This window comes from Patagioenas fasciata, chromosome 10, assembly GCF_037038585.1.
Source record: "Patagioenas fasciata isolate bPatFas1 chromosome 10, bPatFas1.hap1, whole genome shotgun sequence".
NCBI lineage: Eukaryota > Metazoa > Chordata > Aves > Columbiformes > Columbidae > Patagioenas > Patagioenas fasciata.
The window spans coordinates 9,445,522-9,470,876 of record NC_092529.1 but is presented as its reverse complement, the minus strand read 5'-3'; the positions used below and the strand labels follow the sequence as shown (position 1 = coordinate 9,470,876).

The 25,355-nt window shown below is 45.8% G+C and overlaps 1 long non-coding RNA gene across 1 annotated transcript in view; it reads right to left on the bottom strand.

Moving 5' to 3' along the window:
• Positions 1 to 25,355, bottom strand: part of LOC136105981 (uncharacterized) — a 295,265-nt gene that overhangs the window by 255,576 nt on the left and 14,334 nt on the right. The window contains exons 7-10 of the long non-coding RNA XR_011740713.1: positions 19,601 to 19,672; positions 18,833 to 19,007; positions 16,839 to 16,958; positions 15,810 to 15,935 (exon numbers count right to left, since the gene is read on the bottom strand). This is a non-coding gene — a long non-coding RNA (uncharacterized lncRNA). The remainder of the gene's footprint in view (positions 1 to 15,809; positions 15,936 to 16,838; positions 16,959 to 18,832; positions 19,008 to 19,600; positions 19,673 to 25,355) is intronic.

The following is a 25,355-nucleotide window of genomic DNA, read 5'->3' as shown; positions in this document are numbered from 1 at the left end:
CACCCACCGCTCACCCCCCAACCACGACAGGGACAAAACGGTAATTATGTTCCAGTCAAACCACCCACGTCCTCCACATGGTCTGTGAAAAACAAAATACCATTTTACATTCTTCACCAGAAACATTTCTCTTCCTGTCCTGCCCTTCTCCTGCTGCTTCTTTTTGTTGTTGATCCATTACTTACAGCACATATATCTTAGCTTATTTACAAGCTACTGCTTAATCATCATCTCACTGGTACTTCAGGGATGTTTTATCACAACTGAACCACCATCACTTAAGCGTATACAGTATTATCAGAACACGCTGTAATTTATCAGTGAAACAAGCCAGCTGAGCGAGTCAAACAGACCAGGGAACTTCAATTAAAAGCAGCCTGAACCCACCTCCTGCCCATGGGCACAAAGAGCCAGTCAGCTGAATCAACTTCTGTTGGAGATGGCTTCCAAACAAGTAAATACGGGGACTGCACGTGCTGCTGAGCTTGCCTTCTTTGGCTGCAGGGCTTCCACACAGGTTTAACAGATCTCAGTGCTATAAGCAGATCCCAGTAACAGCCTGTGCTTCTCTACTTGGCCTTGCTCTACGGCTCCTGGATTTTACTACTGTGAGACTGGGACTTCCAAGTTTACAATTCCCCTGCTGACCTGGCCAGCCACCTCTTATCTTCTACTATCCTGGTTTCCTTGTAGGCAGCACTTTACAAGGGGAGAGGACCAGAAAGCACCTACAGAGATCACTTCTTTCCCTTTCTCAAAGTCCCCACAGGGCAACAGTTTTCTCAGTTCCTGCATTTTTAAACCTCCAGCTCCCTCACAGCTTATCCAGCTGACTCCTGTGTCTCCAGGGCTTGTTTTTTTACACTCCTACAGACCTGTGCATCCCATGCACAAACAGCCACCCGAATAACTCAGAGGTTTGGTTTCAGGCACTCCTGATGTGTTGGGGCAGGGCCTTGCACTGTGCTCCCTGCTACCACATGGCCGTCTCTCCATCACTAACATCCAACACTGTTCTCTTCAAGACTATGTACACAAACTGAAATTGTAGGATTTCCTGATGCACTTCAAAGAAAACCATGGTCAGAGAAACTCTAATCTTCCGTTAACTTGGGGAAACACACAGGAACAGAAAGCCAGAACAACAGACTTATTACTTGAACAACCAGGACAAGAAGTCCCAAGGCAAGCACCAGAGAGATGGATGGCACTGCCTGTGGGGAAGGGCTGAGAACAGGATGGGAAGGTAGAGCTCTTTCCCCACATACACAGAACATAACCAGCCAACAATATTTACTCGCAGGCACCTTTACCTCAGAAGCTCTCAGAGTGATGCTGCACCCAGCACATCATGCACCCTGAGGCAGATCTCAGCTCACTGAGTTCTCAATAAAAGAACTCTTCCTTGAGAAATGCCTTCACAGTTTGGTCCCAGCCTTTAAACACACACAAACTTACAGACTCACTGTTAAAGACTCTAACAGTCTCTGAGACCGAAGGAAAATAAAAATAGCAGACATCTACCGTGTGTGTGAGAAGTCAGGCACGTTCTCCCTTCCTCACATTTCCAAAGTGACCGAGCTTCCCCAAGCAAAGAAACTCCAGCCTTGCTCAACCAGCACAGCTCCAACTTCACATCAGAGCACCCTTCTTCCCCAGCCCGACTGAGATCCAAGTTTCTCCCCTGCTCCCCAAGCCACCAAATCAAAGGTAACTGTTACCACCTGCCACTGCAATTAGCGGATCCCACCCTTGCGTAGGTGAGTCAACACACCATGACCCTGCCTTACCCCAGGTGGCTGAGGCTACAAATCATCTATCTGGCATGCCAGACTTTATTTCAAGCACAGTTTTATGGCTAATTCTATGTTGTTCTGCAACAGAACAGAAACAGAAAGGAGGGTGGCAAGTCCCAAAAGTCCTGAGGATTTCCTAGTAGTTCACTACATTATCAGAACTCTCCATCTTCTCATCACCCACACTGGTGCAAAGTTAATTGAATAATTGAAGCAACTCAGATTGCCCACAGCTCATTCCTATCTCTGTTTCCAATTTCCTCCTTCAAGGGCTGGCTGAGGAATGTCTCACCTGTCTCCTGGTGCCAAACTTCAGGCCCAGAAGGAATTCTTCCTGAGAAGACATTGTCTGGGACAGTCACACTTCACCCCTTCCTCTGCAGCCTGCAAGTGCAGGGCTTCCCAGGACAGTGGAAGGATTTTTCCTCCAGCTCTCCCAGTCACTGGCGCTCTGCATTTCTCCTGCTCTTATGTCTTGCAAATTGCTCTTTTAGAATTATTGGTCTAAAGGTTTTAAGGCAACTGAAGTGCCCTGTGGAAGGGCAGCTCAAAATGTGTTTTCCTCCCCTTCCACACTCGCCTTCCCCTGCAATACAACCACTGGTTTCACTAAGAGCACAAGTCTATCAAAGCGTGATTATGCTACAAGCCCCTGCTTGGCAAAGCTGGCAAAAAACATTTTGCAAACCAGGATTTACAAATTCTGATGGTCTTCCCCACTTAAATCTCAGGGGAAAAACAAACAAAACCAAAAACCACACACACAACAAACAGACCACACATTCAGCTACTGATGATCCAGGGACAGAAAAGCAGCTCTGGGGACAAGAAGGCTCCAGATGCTCTGTGTTTTCCAGAGCCACTGTCCCTGGCTCACGGGAGTTGTAGTTGAATCTAAGTTTCCCCTGAAACTCCATTAATATATTGCAACAGTACAATTAGCTCTGAGCGCGTCATCATCAGCGATGCTCTCAATGACGCTTTTGTGTTATTTGGCGTGTATTTAATTTCAAGCTCTTGTACAGTTTTAGGGCTAGGCAGGCTTCTTATGACAAATTAAAATCTACCAACTAGCTTCTCTGGTTTTGGAGCTAGAGCCGAGGTGACACGCCATGCAGCAACAGCTTGTGTATTTAACACCTCCTAGAAGCCCAGCTCTGGCAAAAAGGCCACTACAATTTTTAATATGAACAGTCGGCATACAATAAAAATTGTTTTCTAGCACGTTCATTAAGCTAAGTAAGAAACGGCAAAAAGCCACTCCAGAACATGTGCGCTCATGTGTTTATAATTAATTCTGACAGAACTGCTTGGATTTGAAAGGTAAAAAGGTATTTGGTTCTCAGAGCAAGTATCTCTTTGGCAGAGACATCTACGCTGTAGTCAGGATCAAGTAATGAGTTTCACTGGACAGACAGTCCTAGGCTGGTTTATCTTGGGACTGGGTAGAGAAACAGGGCCCTCAGGTGCTTCTGAGGGCACAATGGCAATGGAACTTCTCACAACAGAAGGAAAAATAAAGGTAAAAAGTGATACACAGAAGTAATGCCATTTCAATAAAAACTGCAGGGGAGGGGGAAAAACCCTGACCCGAACAATCTAAATTCCAAACCACCCTTTTCAGATGGGAAGCTCGGAGATCTCCAGGAGTTTGGAAAGGGATGAAGACCTCTCTGGTTCTCTTCAGAGGCAAGTCCTGCACAACGAATTACTACACGATGACAGAGAACATTACTCTCCCTGCATACAATTGTGACCCATGTGGGCAAACACCCAAATGGGCAGTACAGCTTTAAGAGATGAAAATCACATTATCTTCTCAGTGCTTTTAATTAAATGAAAACAAATGCACTGAAAAAGAACATGGGGGGATTTTGACATGGTACCATTTTTTTCAAAGGCTGGTGCATGGATAAGACTGGTTTGCTCTTTCACAACATCAAAATGACACTCTTTACCCCAAAACCCTCAGAAACACTGTTTCTTGCCAATGATAAGTCTCATTCCTATTTGTGGGTTTTTTGACCCTGTATTCCATGCCCCGCAATGGTGTTTCACTGGGAAAATATAAGCTGTTAAAGAACAGGGGCTGCTTCTCCACGACCAAAAGCACCAAGTGTAACCCTCAAAACGTTTTGCCCATTCTCCCCTGCAGGGAAACTTCAGCACATTTCTATCTCTTTGTTTAACGTAAAACAATAGAGATCTCTCTCTTCCTCCCGTGGGTGATGGTTTGGGAACCTGATTTCCATTTCAATAGCTCCTGTGGACTTACACAATGCCAAAGACTCTTCAATAGTCTACCCAATCCTTCAACAGGTATAAATTTATTGTGGGATAGAGGGAAATAAAGGATTAATAGTGCTACTAGCCCCTTTTTCAGTACCACAGGATACTCTAGTCCCTCTTCACCCAGAAAGAACAGGAGGAATCAATTACTATGAAACAGTTTCTCTTGTATAAAAGATCAGCTTATGCATGAAAAAAGAAAAAAAGGAATTTTGCAGATTCAAGTTCTCTTCTCTTTTGCAAAATTCAAAGGTTTCAGAAAATGCAATTTTATACATCAACAGAATTGTCAAATTCATAGTGTGTCATCCCTTGTTTCATAATCTCTTACCAATCACTACATCCTGAGGTATCAACTGAATATTTTGCTCAGCTTCCAGGTGTCAAAAATACAGAAGCTTCTTAACATTAATGAGATGTTCCCAAACAGGAGGTGATCCTGGTCGGGATGTGAGTGACTGTTTCTGCCAACACTGAACCCTGAACAACTGACTGCTCTGATGTGACCTTTTCACACAAGAAAAGCAGCAGTACTGTGCCTGATGGGTTTTGGCTTTAGGATGATAAGTTCAAACATGCAGGAGGATCAATCCCTTGTAATTATTTTTCTTTAAATGACTGATGAGGAACACAGAAATAAATATAATTTTCTGATCACACGTCTGGTTCTGGATGAAGATAAACATCTCAAAGCAGCAGCCCTTAGCCAATATTTGCCTTTTTTTAGATAACAAGTCACAGCTCCTTCTCTCCAGTGATCACCCGGGCTCTTCACTTTTTGCATTTGCTGCATATTTGACAGGCCTCAGCCTCCCATTTTGTCAGGACTGTTTCTGAATTTATTCACCACATGGGTCCTTTGTGTGTAACTAAGCAAGAGCTTCAGGAACCATCATGAACGGCTGAGTCACTGAGTTTTTTCTCAAGTATTTCTTGGTCATGGGCTAAGAAAGCTGAGTAGGGCACACAGACCGCTGCAAGCGGGTTCTTCTCATCGCCTGTCAGCGACCTGCTTCTCCCACCTCACACCACTGCCAGCGGTCTGTTTACTACAGGGGCTGGATAGCAGAAGAGAAGGGAGCTATGAGCAAGCAAATGCTTAACTTCCCACTCAGGGTGAACCCAAGGATGCAGGCAGCTGTTCACAATCTGCACTTGTGTCTGAGCTCACAGGTGAGAAGCGCTTGCCTCTCACATCCTCAGGTTACTTCAAGGGCCAAATGACACATAGGATTCATCACCTAGGGATAATGGAAGTGCAGATGTTTTTGGGTATTGACCCTTTGGCCTCTGGCATAACCTTTAAGTAAATCCTTTGATAATGAGCTGATAAATAATAAGTCACTCCTGTCTGAAAAAGCCATAAGAAGGGCAGTGGAAAAGCTGACAACATATCTCATAGATAAGAATGGAGATCAACCAGCCATTATGCTTCTGAAAAGCAGCAGATTTCAACCCAGAGTTCATATTGCATTGTGCTGAAGACTAATGCTTAATTCCCGTTATCAACCTTAACATTATTCTTGATTAATTTTTTCCACAGTCCAAGGTACTTGCCTCACAGCCTGTTCCTACCGATGTTGTGAGGGAGTCAGCACCCTTACCTGCTCTGGGCCAGATACCCCATGTGAGTGCTGGTCACTCCTGTGCAACAGGAGGACCCTGCAGAGCAGCCAGGCACACGCTGAGCTCACCGCTGTATTTCCCTCTGCAGTACTGGCAGAATTCACCTTCTGTCAGACAGCACAGAGAACCGGCCACCAGCCCCAGCCTTCCTCTAGCACTGAACCAGGGAAGGGGAACAGCAAGGCACCAGCGTCTGCAATACTGGAAGGAAGACGATATCTGTTCAGTTAAAGGACCAGAATTGTTCCTCTAGTTACACATTCCAGCTAGAGAACAAACTTACCTGGAGCACACTTCAGAAAAGCCTGACTGTTACTTCCCTGCTGCAGCATTTTGCAACATCATCCATCTTTTTTGTTCTTAAGCTTCCTAGGGGTGTGAAATTGCTTTTCCTTATCCATCTTTCTCCAACATTTCACAGTATTCAGAAGTGTGGTTGCCATCCTAAAGCAAATCTCTCTATTCAGATTAAACCTTAATCAGTGACGACGTTTTTTTTTAAGAAGGAATAAATGCAAAGGATAGCTACACATAACTTTCTGCAGCTCATTTAGGAGGACAGCTACCTGTCACTTTTTTCCATAACAGATCCTGGCTTGTAGCTCAGGATTGCTGTCTGAAGTTCAGGACACAGAAGCCTCCAGCTCCAGCCCTACACCCTGACTCAGGAGGAAAGTTACTTCTACTAATTGCCTACTTCACAACTCCAAGGAAATAGAAGAGTTTGTTGAGGCTCACACAAAATCACTCCTAGTCCTCAGGTTCTGATTACAGTTTATCCCAGGAAGGGAAGAGGTATCAGTGTTAACAACATCATGCAGAACCAAATAAGGAAGAAAATAACTGCTTATGGCCACCACAGAGCTGCTAATTCCCAGCTCCCCTCCCAGTGAACACTACTATCATGTATCCACAATGCTCAGAAGGAAGCATCCACCATGAGAAATATATTGAAGGAACAATTAGTTGAACACATAGCTACCCTCAATTTATGAAATGGGTGCATATACTGAAGGGTAAACGCCACTGGTTGAGGGATATCCCATATAAAAGTGGCGGTCTTTCATCATCAAACCCACTAGGAATAAAAGATTTGTCACAAAACCTTTTCACATCTGCATCCAGCCTTTTATACAAGCCGGAATGAGTGTATGAGGGACAGCATCCTCATTCCATAGAACTTCCAGTGAGGTGGGAGGTAAGATTATGTGGGAATCCCTCCTGCTTGTTGCAAGTGATGGGCAGCTTGAGGTTACCATTAGTCTAGATCAACACATGTAAAATCCAGCTCATCTCTGGAGCTAGTGGCACTGTCTCATTGTGACATCCCAGCATAGAAGGGTTCAGGAGCTGATACTCTTTGGTCAATCTGAAAGCAAAATGTCTCAGTCTTGGATGGAAAGATCTGCAAAGTGTGCAGGTAAGTTTGGCAAATCAGCATTACATAAGAAAACGTAGTCTAAAGACATTTTTGAGTCATGATAATATATGCAACTCCCGGGTAAAACAGTAATCTAGATTTGCCTGAAAATAGAATAAAAAATGTGAGTGGAAGCAAGAGATTGTTACTACACTCAGCTGTCCTCCAAGAAGTGTTGTGTATCTTGAGCTGATTCACAGACTTCAGAGGGAACCACATCCCCACCCATACGGTAGAGAGGAACAGGAGGAGATGGGTTCACCTAGAGCAACATCCACTTCAGCAGTCTCCTCGAAAGGCCAACACCTGCAGCCATGGCTCAGGACAACCTAGCGAAGGAGAACATCGCATCTGAGTGGCCGTTAACTATTTGCAAATAAATGCATACTTTTGATTTCAATTAGCAGGTGACATCTTTTGCATGCAAGAACTCTGTATAAATGTTGGCACATCAATTCAGAGGTGGCAGGGAGTTTAGGATCCACCTTGACCTGACAGTACACATGCAAGTTAATAAAGGCGTATTAAGAACCCATCTTTTCCCCCTGTGATGACATTGTGGACAGTCTGAGCTGTAGGAACAAGCCTTGACAGAAGATCTCTACAGTGCTTGAACAGCTGGAAATAGTTTCCCTACACCAGGTCAGCTCCAATGCAGTCTCCGTGTTAGAAGCCCAAACTTAGATAAGCTAGGGATAATTTTAAGATCTTATTTATAATCAGATCAGACTTGTTTTACTTTACATTTTATTTGGGCAGAATAGTGACAGCAATAACACAGACAAGATTTAATATCTCCAAAGGAAGAAGTTGCTTGATAAAGCGCAAGAAGAAAGCAAACTAAGTTTAGGAGCAGGAACACATTCTGCTTTTACAGTAATTAAGTCACACAACACCTCTTATCTGGGTGAATTATGTTTCACGAGGGATCACAGGAAAATGTTCTTCAGCTTTGACTCAAGTTGTCCACATCTCCTCAGCTCCAGACTTCAAGTTTAATCCAGTCCCAAATCTCAAGCAACACATCAGCACTCTTCTGTGATTTTGCGTGGGGAAAACACAATTGTCTCTATTTTCCGCAACAATAAGATTCTTCAGCCTTGATTTGTCTCCACGATAGTATAAAAAGTGTCAGCGGAACATGGTGTGAATTACAGCTTTGACAAGGACCTGTGTCTTGTGAGTTGCGTGTAGTATTTCCAATAAAGCTCCTCTGGGGCTACAGCATGCAAACACAACAGGGGCTGCTGTGTCACCCAAATCCCTTCATTTGGGAAAAAACAAGAGAGCAGAAGCTCCCAGTGACACCACAGTGAGCCCACCTTGCCCTTCAGTGACAAATGGTGATCTCCGAAAGGTCACTGGCATCCCCCAGCCATGCCCAGAACACCTCTTACGTGCCGCCCTTTGAGACACATAGTGCTTGTGGGAAGATTGTGCTGTAAATCTCCAAACACTAAAAAGAGCTTGCAACGGCCAATATCTGCAATCATAGGTGAAGTCAGGAGCCTCACAGAAAAGGGGAAGAATACTTTTTATTTGCCAGCAGCTTGAGACAAGCTTAGCAACGAAAGAGCGTGAGCAAAGAGATTTAGTACAAAACAACGCCGAATTAAGAGTACACATCACAGGTGAGAACAGGTTTCTTGCATTGCGAGGCCCTGCAGATCTCTTTGGGAGAGCCAGTGTCCTCCGTACAACCGACTCCATCCCCCTGGGACAGCAGCGACCAGCAGAAGCTGCCACACACTTGCCTCTGTGTATTCACCTGCCCTTCGGGAGAAGAAGTGCAGCTGCCATCAGGAACACCAGGCAAGTGGGGTGACTTGACAGTGCCTCTCCAAGGAAACCTCTGCTGCCTCCCTTGAGACAGCTGCTCCAGGGCAAACTGCACCACTTTGCTTAGCTGGGGCTGGTCTCCCATGGGACAATGCTGCAGCAATTCAGTTTACGCAGCAGTCTTAGCAGCGACAAGGCTTTGCCTCACAGGTGGCCTCTTGGCACAGAATCATAGAATCATTTTGGCTGGAACAGACCCTTAAGATGATTGAGTCCAACCATAACCTAAATCTAGCACTAAACCATGTCCCTAAGAGCCTCACGGCACATCCCCTCCCCAGGGGCCGCTCCCCACTCCCTATCCTTCCTTTACCACCCCTGCTTTCTCAGCATTTTCTTCCCCTTGTCATAAAACTTACTTATTTAACCCAAGCATTTTTCTTCTCTTCATCTGGCTCCTGTTCTCAGAGGAGCCATTTCCTCCTGTGTATTGTTGACTGTTGTTGTTTCTTCTTTGTAAATGCATCTGTCATGATCTTTGCTTCCAAGGAGCAATCACAAATTCCTCATATTTTTCAGGGAACCTGTTTAGCAAGGATTCTGCAAAAGAGCAGTTTTTCTTCTTGCCCTGTGAGGCTGCAAGTCCTACAGTACAGGGCAGATTGTTGATTCCAGCAGAAAACACTAGAAGTACTAGCAGCTTAAAAAGCAAACAAGAAATAAAACCCCCAAATCCCCAAACATCCTTTCCTGAGGCTGGATAGAAGCTCTTGCCTGGACAGTCTGCTGAATAAAGAACTACATCATATCCCATGCCTGGAACACTTACTAATTCTGCAAGTAATGAGCTGGTGAGAACCTATTTACCACACTGGAGATTTGAAGGCAGGCACAGCTTTGATGCATGGTGTCACCTTCCCCAGCGGTCAGACAGGATAACCCTGAAGCCACAAGCTCTTGTTTTGCTGTGCTACTAGTTGAGGAAGTGTTTCACACCAAGATGAGTCTTTCCAAAGAATCACCCATCCATAGAGACCTCTGCAGGGTCAGGGAGCAGCAAGGGCTGGCAGCCGAGGAGGATTACTCAGGCAGCAGGGCAGGGCTCACCAGCCAGGGCCTTCTCCCACAGGACACAAGGGACACCAGCAGCCAGCCCTGGGGACAACAGCCAAGGTCAACCAAGATTCCAGACCATTCGTGCTGATATGGCAGGTCAGGCCAGGAAGTCAAACTGCAGGTCAGTCAGCTCCAATGACAGTAACCAGGGTCAGGCACAGTCCAGTGGTCACCAGGCCGGTCCAACGTCAAATTGGGAAGTCAGGCCATGGGTCAGGGTCCCTGTCTGAGGTCCATGGCCAGGCACGGTCAAGGCTGTATGGAGTGGAAGACACGTACACCTACACCACCACTCCAGGAGCAACTGAGGGTCATGAACTGAGCTTAAACTGAGCCCCTGTGTCCGTGGGCAGGGGAGTGGGTGGAGGTCCCTCAGCAGGCTTGTCAGGGCAATTCAATCCTAATAGACACACTCAGGGCCCTGACACTTCCACTCTGCAGCCCTGGCCACTATCACAACCAGCCACTGAGAGAGATGCCCATAGATCCCCTGCCTTCTCAGTAAAAATGCTCATACCAGGTAACTGGGGGTCACCTGCCCAGAGCTTATGGACGGATTTTGCCACTGTCCCCCTGAGGTGCAAATACCAGAGTCTTCACAATAGACAGAAAGGCTCCTTGTCTTCCCCCATCAGAAAGAAGAGGGATGGTACTCCATGGTACAGAACAGCTTGTCTTCATCAAAAGAAGATGCAGCAATAACCAGGAACTGCTTTTCCTCCCCACATGCTGATGTGCCTTGGGGCAGAGAAAAGCAGCTGCAGGAGCAGCACGGTTCCTCCCAGGCCATCAGTACAGCAGCATGAGGGCAAAAGCAAACAAAGATGCAGGAAGTGATTATACATTCAGATAACAGAGCTGCAAAGCTGAGTAAGCTATTGATTATTTGAGTTCATCACTAAGCATGGGGGTTTCATTAGAGACAAACAACCTAAACCCAACAACACGACAGTGGCAGTTGTTCATATCAGCAAGCTAAATAACCTCCTCCAATGGATACTGCAAAAGCAGAACATGTGGGATAAAAGTGACAGTAGCGTTAGAGAGGTTGGAAATTGGCCAAGACACAATTGCCCCCCTCGCCTTATATTTCAGGAGAAGTTCAGTGTTTCAGGAGCATCATGCGATGCTCCTTTCGGGGTGATATTTAACTTGGTCTTCAGACGCCAGCTAAGAATGCACTCCACAGTAACTGGCAATGTCCAGTAATCAAAACCAGAAAAAGCTTTGCATTTTGTTGCCGAGTTTTATCCCTGCCATGGTACTCTTTGACTGTGTCAGAACATACAAGCTTGCATTCAGAAAGATTTAATGAAAAGCATGCATCGGCCAGAGATCCTGCTGCCAGGGGAGGAGGGAAAGAGTCAGAAAGAGAGGAAAAATGTATCAAATAACTTATAAAAAAATAGAAGCATGTGTACTTCCCAGCAGAGGATACAGTCTTTTAAGCCATCCCACTTGGGGGAGCTTCCCCTAACTCTGACACTTCCTTGACAGCAAAAGATAAACAGATCATGGGGCCAGTATAAGGGCTGTGCAGCTGCACAAGTCTCTTAAAAGGTTCCTTTTGTAATGCCTTGGATTGCTCTCCAAGCTCGGAGGGAAGGTTAAGTTGAAGTCACCTGCTCCCTCACTCCCCGTGTATGCAGAACTGGCTATAAAAGCATACTCTAGCCATCAGAAAGGGAGAGGCATGTTCTGCCAGGTACAAAATCGATGAAGTTGGTATTTTTAAAGTGAAAAATAAAGGAAAAAGTCCTGCAGTTTTGCTTTCAGAAAAACAGTTCCGGGAATTTCCCTGACACAAGGTCCATGTCAACACGACATTAAGCAGTCCCTCAAAAATCCCTCTGAGGAGCTGTCAGACCTGCTGATACCAATACCTGGAAGAAGAGAGCCTGGCTTCCCTTTCTGGGAAAACCAACAGCCAGCATCGCTCCTTTGGGTTGGTTGTGCTCAAGAGCAAAGGAGCAATGTCACTTGCCCGCAACTTCCAGTTCAGAGCTTCTTTTTCACCACCAGTTCCTACTCCAAACCCAGTCCAGCTCGTGTAGCCTCTTGCCCAGCTCTCCCAACCACCCCTCAGTTTGTAGCCAGGTGAAACTTTCCAAGAAAATACAGCTTGCAGAACATAATGTTTCCAAAGTCCCACTGTAGCACCTTCACTCAGACCTCCGCTTTCTCCTCTGTCCCCTCTGGTGCCTGGCAGCCTCACCCCTCCTCAGCAGCCCTCATACCTCAGGGGATACCTCCCTGTATGACCTGAGTCGTCCTCATTCACTGCTTGTGCAGGCAGAGAGGGCATTAAGGAAATCATCAGTGAGACTGCAGACAATTTAAAAATAGACAGGAAACCATTTCTAAGGAGATTGGCCATCTCCGGGATGTTCTAGGAAGCTGTAGTTGTGCTGATGCTGCTCTTAGGAGACTAAAAAACTTCACAATATTGTCTCCAGGCTTAACTGTCTCATAACTCTTACAGAAGCTGTATAGGTCCACGCCATGGGCCCGCCTTGCCCTCTACTGTCTCCAACAAAAACTATGAGTGGACACGTAGGAAAGAGTAAGAACAGGCCAAAAATATATTGTACTTCCCTCCCCAAACCCAAATTATTTACTTAGCCTTCAATTATTTTCAGCTGAAGATATTTTTTTGCCTTAGATGGTTTGTCTATGTAGTAAATCCCTAACAAATCTTGCTTTCCGACACTATTGTCTTCCTTTGAACGCAAGCATACACTTTGCACCCACAGCACCCTTTGATGAGAAATTCTCCAGGTCTATTACTTGGTACATCCAGACATACTTTCCTTCTTTTGTTTGAAATCTGACCCCACTGCTCACATTCATTGGCCCCCAGGTCTTTCATGGGAAAGGGCAGGAACAGTCAGCCCTATCCACTCTCTTCAGGTGACTCCAGATTTTGTAATCTCTGCTGCATTCCTCCCAAAATCACCGCCTTCCCCAGCTGAACTATCCCAGAGTGCCCCACTGCTCCTTCTGTGGAAGCTTCCAAGTCTGGACTCGGAAGATCACCCACAGCAGGATGAGAGCTAGAGGTCACTTGCCAATATCACACCAAAATTCACTATTGGGGTGGGAAAGCACCATATCCTCGACTACTCTGACTTAGCCCTGTTTCTCCAGAAGTGAATTTGGCTTGTCCTTTCATAAGGCTTTTACAAAGAGGAGACAAAACACAGACAAATGTTCCTCTTTCACACACACTTTTCCTCCCTTTGAAATGAAAGGGAGCACTTAGAAAGCAAAACTAATGGTCTTCTAAAATCACAAAGATCTCCTTCTCAGAAAAGCAAAATGAAAGATCGTGACTCAGACATGGGGCTATAACTTCCTCATCCTATTACTCAAACCTTTGACCTCCAGCATTTCCCCATTTCTCTAAGAGGGTGTCATAGGTCTAGTTGATCTCACAAGCTGTTGTATTGATTTCAGAGATCCTTAGCACTTTTCAAATACCATTTGGTCAACCCAACAGCGTGCATCAGCAGCACCTAGGAATTTATAAGCTTGACCTTGCAGTTGTACTTTCTTTTACATGGAAGAGATTTGAGAGAGTGGGGAGGAGAAGCAGGGCAATGACTGGGTGGAGAAGGTGTTGTGTTTACAGAATACAGCTCGACAGCAGCATCCATCGCGACCTCCACAGCAATCCACAGACTTCAGGGACCCCCCCCGGCTCCAGGGCAGGCCAGTGAGGTTTCCTGACTAATGTCAGGTAAGGGAAGATACTTCTCCTACACAGATGCATGCAGTTAAGTGGAGATGTATTTTATCACCCCCTGGTTAGCCTGGAGCAGTTTGCTGGTTGTTGAGAGGATCAACACATCCATAGTGCTGCAATGCTTTGATATTAGATTATAACACTGACATCACCCTTAAGTTCAGCAAGTCAAAGGAAACAGTTGAAGGTTCTTTTACTTACTAAGCCCAAAATACGTAACAGGATTAGACACATATAAAATCAAATTTAAAAAACTACAGATGAGCATTTGGAGTAATTGTGAAGGTTTCTCACAGTAAGTATCTAGCACACAAAAACTCAATTAGGAAACCAGTTTAATACAGTCCTTCACAGTAAGGCTTTGCTTGTGGCATAGGGAGTTTCAGGAGGTCCAGGTCACAGTCTAAAGCCATCCAAGGATCACAGGGATTCAAACCAACTAATTTCCCAAGCCTCAGATCACATCAGGAAAATGTTTGGACCTTTCAGTCACTAGATCAGCCCATGTCCTACCTCCTTCAGAACTGTCAGCACCCCTTGCACAGTTATCCCTGGCCTGGGCAGCACGTGCACTGAGGTCACCGCTGCCCAGGGCCTGGGCTGAAGTTCTCTTTGGTCTCTCGCCATGACCATTCTCTCCCATCTGGTAAAGCAGCTCCCAGCAGGTGCCTCTTTCAGCAACAGCCAGCTCATCCCCCAGCTCTTAATCCCCAGACTGGTCTGGAGACAAATTCACACAGCCCTAAGATGACAACCCAGGCTGAAAGTCAGTGAGAAAGCTCTCGAGATGAAAGCCTTTGCATCTGGGAAGAAATCACATTCTGGCATATGATGGTGTTGGAGCTTTATTTAAAAATAAAAAAAATTTAAAAAAAGCAAACAAGAAAGCAGAAAAGGAGCAAGAGTGGAAGGAAAAACTTCTGACCATACTGCCACCAAAAGAAATGCTCAGCAAGTCACAACCTCAGCATGAAAGCCTCTTCACAGACCAATCTCTGTTTCACATCTGGGTATAAACCACCGGTCCACATTATACAGACATACCAAGGCATTTAAGGAACAGAGCTTACAACCAGTTTTGATTGCCAACCACCAGCTCAGAGTAAGATGTTACAAAAACAGCGTTAAGAAGATGGAAAAAGGGATTGTTGCAGAACAGCAATATTTATTCTAAAGAATACCAACTGCCTTTAAAATTAATATTTTTAGATTTCTGGAGTCTTAGGGGGCAGCAGGAATGTTCATATTGGTCACCTGCATAAAAATGTTCTTGAATTTCATCTGATATTCCAAATTTCTTCTGGCTGAGATAGCAAGACTTGGTTTCTTCAGAGGCTTCAAGTGACAGAAGAAACACTGTATACCTTGGTAACTGGTGCCAACAGTTAAATAGTCACTGTTAAAACCATGTACTTTGTTTCTAGCTTACATTTATATAACTTTAATTTCTAGCTGCTAGCTCACATTACACTTCCATCTGTTTTTCATCCATACACAGGCATCACTTTACCCAATGAAATTCACCCCTGCATTTAGGCTGACACCACAAATGATACTCGACAGTTTCGGCCAGGAAGAAACAAACACTGCATCCTGCTGACTGCATAAGGGTGCCACAGAATTCAGACAATCATGCCCAGAAGTCACATTTGCTTTGTAATTTAGGCTTGCTTATAGCAATAAAGCCTCAGCTCAGGACAAGCAACTTCCCCCCAGAATCCTGCTTCTGGAGCTTTCTGGAATAGTGGCCTGGAACAGCCAGCCAGGAAGGCTGGTGGCAGTTGACTACTTTTAACATTGTTCTCGAATTACATCAACCGAAGTTATGAATATAAAGCAGTGCAATAAAAGACAGCAAGTGCCATCAGAATTGCAGAAAAAACAATTTTGTAACCGTTCCCCACAGGCAGACATATGCCGGCAGGATGAGGACACGTACCCCCAGCAACTCTGCACTGCATGGTTGTGCTGCCATCCATGACTCTGAACTTGCTGCTTACTGCTGCGTTTGAGAAACAAAGGCAGATTTACCCCCTACCTAAGAATGTGGGCCAAGCTTGAACAGTGACTGACTTCCCCAGCCGAAAGGTCTCTTGTCCCATGACACAGGCTTTCTGGAGGCTGAAGCAGGGTACGACAGATCCAGCTGGGACCAACCTGGAAGCTAAAAAATTTGAGAATGTAAGTTAGAGTCTCATGGGCCTTTCAAAGGCATAAAGAGGCAGAAAAGGATAACCTGTATCTCTCTGTGAACTGTGGCACCATGGTCTGTCTCCAGCACACAGCCTCAACACAAGCCACGTTGGCAATATGAGGCTTGGCAAAGATGGCATGTCTGAGAGCTGAGATCAGGAATTTCCCCACTCCAGAACAATAGGGAAACAAGAGCAAAGGGGAACCAGCCCACTACGTTTAACTGTGTTGTTAGATCAAACAAATGTGTTTTCCTTATGTCTGTTGCCAAGATCTGGAGGATTTTTTTTCCATAAGAGAACTGACAGTGGGACCTGTATGTCAGCGATAGGGAGCAGATCTCTCTCCTTTCCTGCGACAATTAATCTCTTCCAAATGACATTCTCTCTTTTTAATGCCAGGTACTTCTCAGTGTCGAAGAGGTTCCAGACAGGACCAATGCTTGGACAGCTGGGGCCCCCCGCCCCTGCCCTGGAGCGAGGACAAAGCGAGTCCTCCAGGTAGACTGTGCGTCACAGCCTAGGAAAATTCCTGCTTTCTACTGTGCCCGAGGCACACACACATCTGCCAGACCCAGCTGCAAAAGTGAGCAAACCTGCTCTAGTTGAGGCTTGGAATCAGCAGGCACAGGAAAAAGGCTGAAACTTGACTCCAAAGCTCCAGTGTTGGCCCAAATGTTCCATTTTTATGCCTCAAGACTTTTCTACCCCCTCATCCACACAGCCCTCTCAGCCTTGCAATCACCAAGCAGTATTCAACAACCTATCTGAATAAGCACCCCATGTTTCCTAGCCGACCAGGATGGAAAACCTGTCTGACTGCCCAAGCTCCTGCAGGAAGCGTGATGAGGTGCTAAGAAAATGATTCTGCTTACAAATTCTTCGGGCTGAAACAGCTGCTTTTGTAGCTGGATGGGGTTTTTGGCTGGAAGTCAGCTCTCCCTCCAGTCGTCTCTACAAGACACTCCATTTACTTCCTGTTCCCTAGTGAGCCCCTGCAGGAGAGCAAAGAAGCTGGGATTAAACATATATAGCAGAGTCCAGCCAAGACACACAATCCAAATTCCCAGACAAAGTACAAGACAAATATAAGCATCACAGAAGAACAAACATAATATACGCTTAAATCTAGAGTGAGCCCTCTGTAAATGTGATCTGAGCTGCAGGCTGCACCTTCCAGCCTGGCACATTCCATAAAAGCAAGGTCTGCAGCACAGATCTCAGAAAGAGCAACATAAGGCACCAGGGGTTTAGAAAGAGGCTTTAGGGACTCAACATCACCTTGAATGACACTGAACCACTACCTTCAAACGGCGGTTGGTGCACAAATGTAAAACGAACTGGTTCTCTGGGTCCCAACCCAATTCCGCACAACTGGAGCTACAAGGCTCCAGCTTTTTCAACTAAATTGGGAAGGGAGGAAACAAAGAAACCTGTCTGAACTGTCTGAGACAGGCATCCAGAGCACTCAATGTCTGAGTGACACCATCACTGCACCTCCAGCTGTCCTACCTGCCATAGGTGAGCCAACACTGGATTAAAGAGGGAATAAAGGAGCGAAACAACATTGCCCAGTGCAGTCAGACGGCAAGTGTTATATTAGTAGTTTTCCCAAAACAGTTCTCTGGGGTCCCAGCGCAATACTCCAAACACTAAATTGCTTTCATTAGACTGACAAATCTAAAGGCTGCCTTCCACCTGTGAAGGATTTAGCATAATACCCACTAGTAAAATCCTCAAGTGTGAAAACCTCAAGTATTTAAGTAGACCATGGTCTTCACAGATTCCTCCTCTGCTCAGGAGGAGCCTGAAACTTCAGTTACGGTGCAGCCACAGCACGTCCCCCTCAGCACGGGGGAAATCCCACCAAATCCACTGCGTTGTCAGCCCAGCAGGAAGCCAAAATCTCACAGGAAAGGCTATTCTAGTGACATTTCCAGGACAGTTTTGTCCATCAGAGACACTTTCAGACCAAAGCCAAGGCAGAGCTGGCCAGCACCTCCGAGAAGGTGGTTCTACGTGGAAAATCTCCTCCAAAATGGCAGAAAAAATAAAAGAGATACTTTTTCTGAAGTTTCAATTACTGATGAAAAAAATGTGAAGCTTTTCTCTCTCCCTAAAATGTTGTATTTCTTTCGGCAGCAGGGAAAAAAAGAATCCTCTCCATCATACATGCATATTTCCCCACTAATGAAGTGACAGAGTTTGCAAAAACAGAAAAGGAAAAAATAAACCTGCCAGAGTTGTGATTATTAACAAAGTAATTTTAGTATTCGCCTCAAATACGGAATATCGACGCAATCAACTCCACTTGAAATAGTTGACACTTCCTCAGGAAACAACCACAGTGGCACAAGGACATTTTCTGTCATGTTGAGGGGGATAGTGAGGTCTAGACAGCAGCTCAACAAACTCTAATCAAATGCTTTGCTGAGCTGACGTCTCAGCGAGGAAATGCTAAAGGAAGCCCGGACCAGACCATTTCCCATGAGACAGTGAATCAAGACCTTCCTCTCTCCTGTGACTCAGTGTCACAGGAGGCAAATTGCAGATGACTTCTGGCTTGCTGAAGAGCAGACTGTCTCCTCCAGATGCGTGCACAGACATGGAACAGAACCAGGACCGGACACCTGCTGGGGAGGCCCCATGTTGCAGCTGCTTCTGTTTCACAGCCTGGCCAGCATTGGTTGTTCTGAGGTGTCAAAGGGGTAGCAACCACCTCTGGCCTGTGCTTCATGCACCAAGAGTAGAAGAGAACAGGAAAGAACAAATCAAAAGACTCAGAGCAAAGAAAGAGCTAAGGGTTGGGAAGAGAAACACCTTCTGGGTCACAAAGAATAAGCAAAGCACACACAAAACATGCGGTTACCTGCTGCATCTCATTTCATGCAATGCACAGATCCCTTGAGAAGACGCGGCTCAGAAAGGTTCAGCAGCGGCAAACAGTGCCACGTGGATCGCACTGGAAAGCACAGTCTCTATTTCTTCATTCACCATGAAGAACTGTTGCAAATTGCAGAAATTAACGGATCCCAGGGATCCACCTGTGAAGAGAAGAAGCAGCACCAGGACTGAGTAAACCAAAGCAGATGGCTTAATCTAACAGCTGTCAGAAGGGCCAGCCTTGATTCCAGTGTTACTCTGTACACTGATGTTTCTGGCACTAGAGATGATTCCATGAGCCAATTCAGTTCACTGAACTGGCAGAAAAATAACGGAACAAAAAACCACTATGGCAATGACAAGCTCGGCCATCTTCTCTGGCTACATATGCTGAGTGCATGTTAGACTATTGCAATGATGTGTCAAACACAGATATTTTGAGCTGAAGGAGCACTAAACACTTACTCTCTTGAGAGACTCATTTTCTGCACAGTGAACTGACTTTGCTGGGCCTGTGTACCACCAGCCCACCAAACAGACACGGGACAGTCAATGATTCTCTGCAGCTTTTCACAGCTTTCCCCTTATCTAACATTTTTTTCTCTTTAGAACAATCCCTATCTATCTGTGCATGCCTAGCCCGAAAGGATCCCATCTCTGATGGGAGTGCTTTACACGTCATGACAAACAGAGCAGCAAAAGCCTTGCCGTCCACTGAAAAGCCCCATCTCCGCGTCAAAGTGGTCACTCCTACCTCACTGCTGGACGAAGACGTTCTCTGCCTCCCACATGAGATAAGCAGCAGGATCTGTGCGAGTCACGCTTCCTGCAAGACAAAGCAGCAGCAGGTAAGGCCAGTGCACGCTCCTTACAAGGAAGCGTCTAACACTCCCTCGCTCGTGCACGGGGAACAACCGCAGCCTCCATAAAGGGTGGGGGAGAGAGAGTACTGTGAGGCAGCACCGGGAGATAACAGAGAAAACCAAAAAATACGTGGATTCATGAGGTTATTTGGGCTTGAATTCCTAGAAAAGATTTTTCTTCTGGTCCGCAGCAGCATGGAACATCCTACAGCAGCATTTCTAATACACCACAGAGCCATTAACAGCGCTTGGAGAGAACTGGCAAAGCCAGACCAGTCTGCTCTCAGCCACTCACTTCTGAGAGGCACCGCTCAACCCTTGGATGTGGCATGGTCAGTCCTATCTGACCATAAGAAACCTGGGTAATTAGCTCAGTTTTACAGAAAACAGTAAATTCACAGAATAAACATATGAAGCTATTCAAATCCTCAAATAATTCTAGCAATAAAAAGCCTGTGGGTTACAAACCCCCAACTCTTTCAAAGCAGTGATTTTTTACTTTACTTGACGGTTTTAGTTGATGAGATTACTTGGAGATAATGCCAGTTGAACAAAGGCAAAGTTTGGAGCTAAATCTCTTCTTCCTCATTTGCCATCCCTTCAAGAGGGGATTCCTGCCCTTTCTGCCTTATTTTTTGGTTTGTCCACCAAACTGCTCATCTGCTCTCCCTCTCTCAGCCAGGAGGCTGAAGAGCCCATGAAGACAAGGCCAGGGCTTTCAAAGGGCTGGGCCAGTTCAAGTTTTTATCAGCTCCACACCACTGGTGAAAGGAGTTATTAACCGTCTTCCAACCTCACTGAGGAGGGGTAAAGCCAACTTTCCCCCAACAAATCTGGCAGATCTTCCAGTAGGAGGAACAGGCAAAGGTTTGTTCATCCCACGGTTACACCAGTTCACACAAGCCATAGCTGATGATTCTAAGAGATCACGTTTACTGGTGCAGAGCGAGGGAGTTTGCTACAGTCCCAATGCAAGCAGAGAGGACATGAGAGAGTCAGCAAACCTACCCAGATGTCCTGGGCAGTAATGGCGTGTCCCAGGGATTGCTGTATCCAGGCTCCCATGATCACACAGCTCTGTAACCCCACAGTAACAACCCCACCTCGCTCACTCACAACTGTCTCCTCTGGGGGATCTTGCAGGAGAAGTTTTTCTAACAAGATCTGCACTTCTGCTGCAACTTGGTGTGAAGAAGTAATTAGATCTCATTTCCTAGCTACTACTTATTTCCACAAACTTACAAAAAAGAAAAAAAAAAGCTGGAAGTTAGTATCTTTAAGTTCTCTTCCACTTTGCCAAATCTGACACACAGGCAGCAGTGATGCAGGATGTACTTTTTCACAAACCACACTCAAAAGGACAGCGGGTAGGTGTTTCTACTGATGCACCTGCAAAGGCAACTGAAAGAAGCGATGGAAAGCCACAGCAGGCATCAGTCCTCACTCCTAACAGCCTTCCCAAAAGCTTACACTGAGAGACAGAGGTCACACCTCTTAGCCCCCAAAACAGGCCCTACTGCCTCTGACCTCTAGAAGAAAAGCATTTCTGGGGAAAAACAGGGATACTGCTAAGTTTTCCTTACAGTTTCACGTTAAAATGAGGAAGGCAGCCCAAGGTCTCTGTGACAGCTGCGAGTCATCACAGTATTACTTCAGCCGTGATGGTTCAATTCCAATGACAGGCTGGCATAGAAGCTAAATAAGGAGACTGAATCAAACCTGTGATGCTCCCAAAAGATATCCAGAAGCTTGATTAAAAAAAGAAGTGTTCTACTCCTTTCCGTAGCTATTTTTAATCTAGGGTGGACTGTGTCATCCTGGAACTGAGTCAAATGAAAATTAGAGATTTAATGCACTTCACTCTCCCCCTGCTGCCCCTCTGCTCTGCGTCAGTCATCACTTCTTGGTTTGTAAACGCTTAGTGGGATTTGCACAGGGCCAGGCAAATCAGGCTCCACCATTTACTGCTACACAACGAATATATTCCGGTAACAGGCTGTTCTCCTGCCAATGCCTTCTGTTTTCCAACTCAGTTCATTTTCTTTAGAGACTTTCTTTCAGACAAGTGGATAACCAGAGCCTTGGTTTGACTCCATGCAGACTCTGCCCTTCAGCAGTGTCAGTTATCTGTCTGCAGAAATCCTGCTGGTGTAGGAAGCAGGTACAAAACCTCTCCTCACCATGCCAGACACAGTTTCTTCTTTCCTCTTTCGGCTCCCTTTTCACCACCAGTCAGCCCACGAAGCACTGGCTGCTGCTCTGCCTGGGGCGCTCCCCTGCTGCCTTTCCTGCCGGGCTCCCAGCAATAGCCGGGGAGACCTGCCCACACCTATGCAGGCTGGGGTTGTGCCTTTGTTTTGGGTAGTGACGTGTGCTCGGGTGGAGGGCACCATTGTTTCAGCTCACTGATTCCACAAAGGAGCATTAATGATTTCTTACAACTGTAGTAAATGAGGGGTGGCAGTTACACCCAACCTATAACATTATACATTGCTGTTTTTCCTGTTACCTGTCAAAAAGGGGGTTCCTTCGTCTTGTCATAGGAAAGTAACTGATGTTGCAACATCACCTATGCAGAAGCCACTAACTTCAAGAGGATTTCTGCCAAACATGTGGACCATCTTGATGCACAAACCTGCCCTGAGCCAGGCGTAAGAGCTCCTGAGACTATCTGGATCAGAAATCAGAGGGGGGCTTGCTCTGTCTCTCCCACATGCAATTGTGTCTCCCCTCATAAGGAAGGGATGCAGCGGATAATGCAGCTGCCACCCGTGGGATTTTAACAAAGCAGTTTGACAGCGCCAACAGAAAAATACAACTCTGCTGTGGAAAGCAAATGCTTTTTCACAAGAATGAAGTGACTCTCATTTAGCCCGTGAACGGTAACTCTTGTGGAGAAGTTGCACAAGAGCCAGTCTGAAATCCTCTTATCTGTCTCAAGAGGTACCCAGCTCTTCAGGTGCTCTCCAACTTGAAGAGTGCGATCACACATCAACTCTTGGCTTCTTCAAGCATCATATGAATAGAAAACAGTAGGAAACATTCCCCTCACCCCCACCTTGTATAGCATGAACGTTACACGCAAGAACTAGAATATTACAGCAAGAAGTCCTATTTTGCAGAATATAATTTTTCATATTCAGTGCAACATTAAACCCATCCTCCCAGAACTCAGCTGTGCCAAGGCTTGTGAGCTTAGAGTGAAATAATATCCAACAGAAAAGTTTCACTGCCCCAGCAACAAATGAGGAGTAGTGGAAAATACAAACAAAATTACACAAGTGGTGAAAAGCAAAAAGGAGGTGGTTTAAACACATCCCATCTTGATATGCCATGTTTCAGTAACCAGGGTGACAGAATGGGTTTTCCTTTTAAATAAGGGTGGGCCAGATCCTTGGCAAGAATAAATCAGTGCTGCCCAGCTGAAATCAATGGATCGTTGCTGACTCACAGCAGCTGAGGGTCTGGCATGTGGTTTTCTCTTGACAGTATCACAGTAAGTTAATTCTAAATTAAAATCATGTGGAGATGTTTTGATACAATATTGTTAAATATCAAATATACCAAACCCGAACTGAACTAAAATTAACCTAAAATAAGAGGGAGTAAAGGGAATGCCTCTCTATTCTAATGTGGACTCAGAGGTTAGAAAGAATCACAGGATCATTTGATTAAATCCCTTGAAGCATTCTCAGTGGATAATTAGTCTCTTCATTCTAGAACAAGGCTATTGGTGGTGTGAAGGTTTCATGCTTTAACAAATATCCTCATGCTCACTAAGAGCTTGGCACAATTCCTGAAGCCAAATTCACTGAGGATGCAAAGAACAGACAGACTGGGATGAAAGGTGACTGCAAGGGTGATCCTCTCTCACCGGGCCCCAACAGCACAGGTGGCCAAGAGGAGCCTACGGCCACACTGGGCTTGAAGCTGCCGAGTCCTGCGCAGCACCCACTGCCAACACAACTGCTGCAACCAGCTAAGAGAAACTGAAGATGTGGAAGCAGCAGCCTGGGAAGCCCTTGAGCATCACAGGAAACAGGCAGGGGAGAGGCACTCCCCACTGCAACCGCCTGCGCAACCCTGTCTCTGTTTAGCCACATGGTGGACGTGAGCAGGACTATTGCAGCCACATAGCAGGTAGGGAGTGATGGCTTCACACAGAGCCTCCCATTTCCCACTCTTCCTTCTCCCAGATCTGTCCTCCCCGCTACAGCAGTGACCTATCAGTCTTGCCCTATCTGCTCATGCCCCAATTCCCCTTGATCCGAAGCAACCCAGCCTCCAGCGAGCGCTCAGCCTCTTTGAGGATCAGCAAGGATGATGTTAATTCCCTGCTGAAGGGGTGGCGGTCTTTGTTATGTTTCAGGCCTGAGAAATCTCGCCAGTGCACCAAGAACCACAGGGCTCCTTCCTAATTGCACAGCAGAGCACTGCATGATTCATGTCAGCAGCTCCTCGGCCCCCTCACCTCAACCCTTGCTGGTGTGACACAACAAATCCAAGTGGAAGTGATTAGCAGGTTGCAACCGCAGCCGCCTGCTCCCCGGCACTATTAATAAATAAGGCGCCATGAATGAGCCGTCGGACAGCAGTCGGGGGCCTGTTGAATCATGCCCTTCTGCATTGCAACATCGGAAGTTGCACTTCAAAACCCATCGCCTGGGTTGCTTACAGATTTCCCAATGAAGGCTGGAGGAGGATGGAGAACCTGGGCTGAGACCATTATAGATGCATTTTTAAATTCCCAGGGGAGGTTCAAAAATTAGAACTAGCTCTGGGTCTTTTTTTGTTTGTTTGTTTTTCCCTTCTTTCCTCTCCTTCCTTTTGGTCTGATTAACTTTGGTGACGGGCTTGCACAATTTTATCAGGTTGAGCCTGATGAATCATTCATCTTCAGCAAGCAACAGCGAGAGATTGCAGACCAGGCAGGGTCTGTGTTTCAGGAACCAAAAACAGAAAGAAAAAACAAAACAACAAAAAAACCCCACCACAAACCACACCAACAGAGAGGGAATGGGGGCAGGGAAAAAGAGATGGTGGGCCAACAGCACTCATGATCAGCTTTCTGATGTCTGGTCTCAGACAACTAGCAGCACACACATTTGTAAGGCTGCCAGACCTCCTAGGAAACCTAAAAGGCTGCTGTTATTTATAAAGCTAGATGTAGCTATTCTACATGCAAGACTAGCTCATTATTTTTATAGGTACCTGTCCCATTCACCCACTTCTGGGCCCTCATTACCATAAATTTATGAGGCTCACAGGATCTGCCTTCAAACACTAAGATACCTCTCCTTTCTGAGCAGGGCCATTTGGAAGTGTCTATCGCCACTGCAGAGTTCAGCAGCATGTTCATGTAAATATATACCTGAAAGCTTCACATTTCTGTCAACGCACAGGAAGCCAGATGCAAGAATTTGTCTTCCACATGGAGAGCACCAGATTTTGCATTTCATTTGTAAAAAGCTCCCAGTAAATCTTAACTGCAAAGGTTTGATTTAAAGATGGTTTAAAACTGTCAGCTGGCTTCAGGAGAGAAGATATACAAGCCAGTCCAATCGATTCTGGCAGCCTGGCCTCCCAGCCCCCCTCAATAAGGAAACACAAAATAAAATCAACCCTCCTAGGTTTTATGCCTGAACT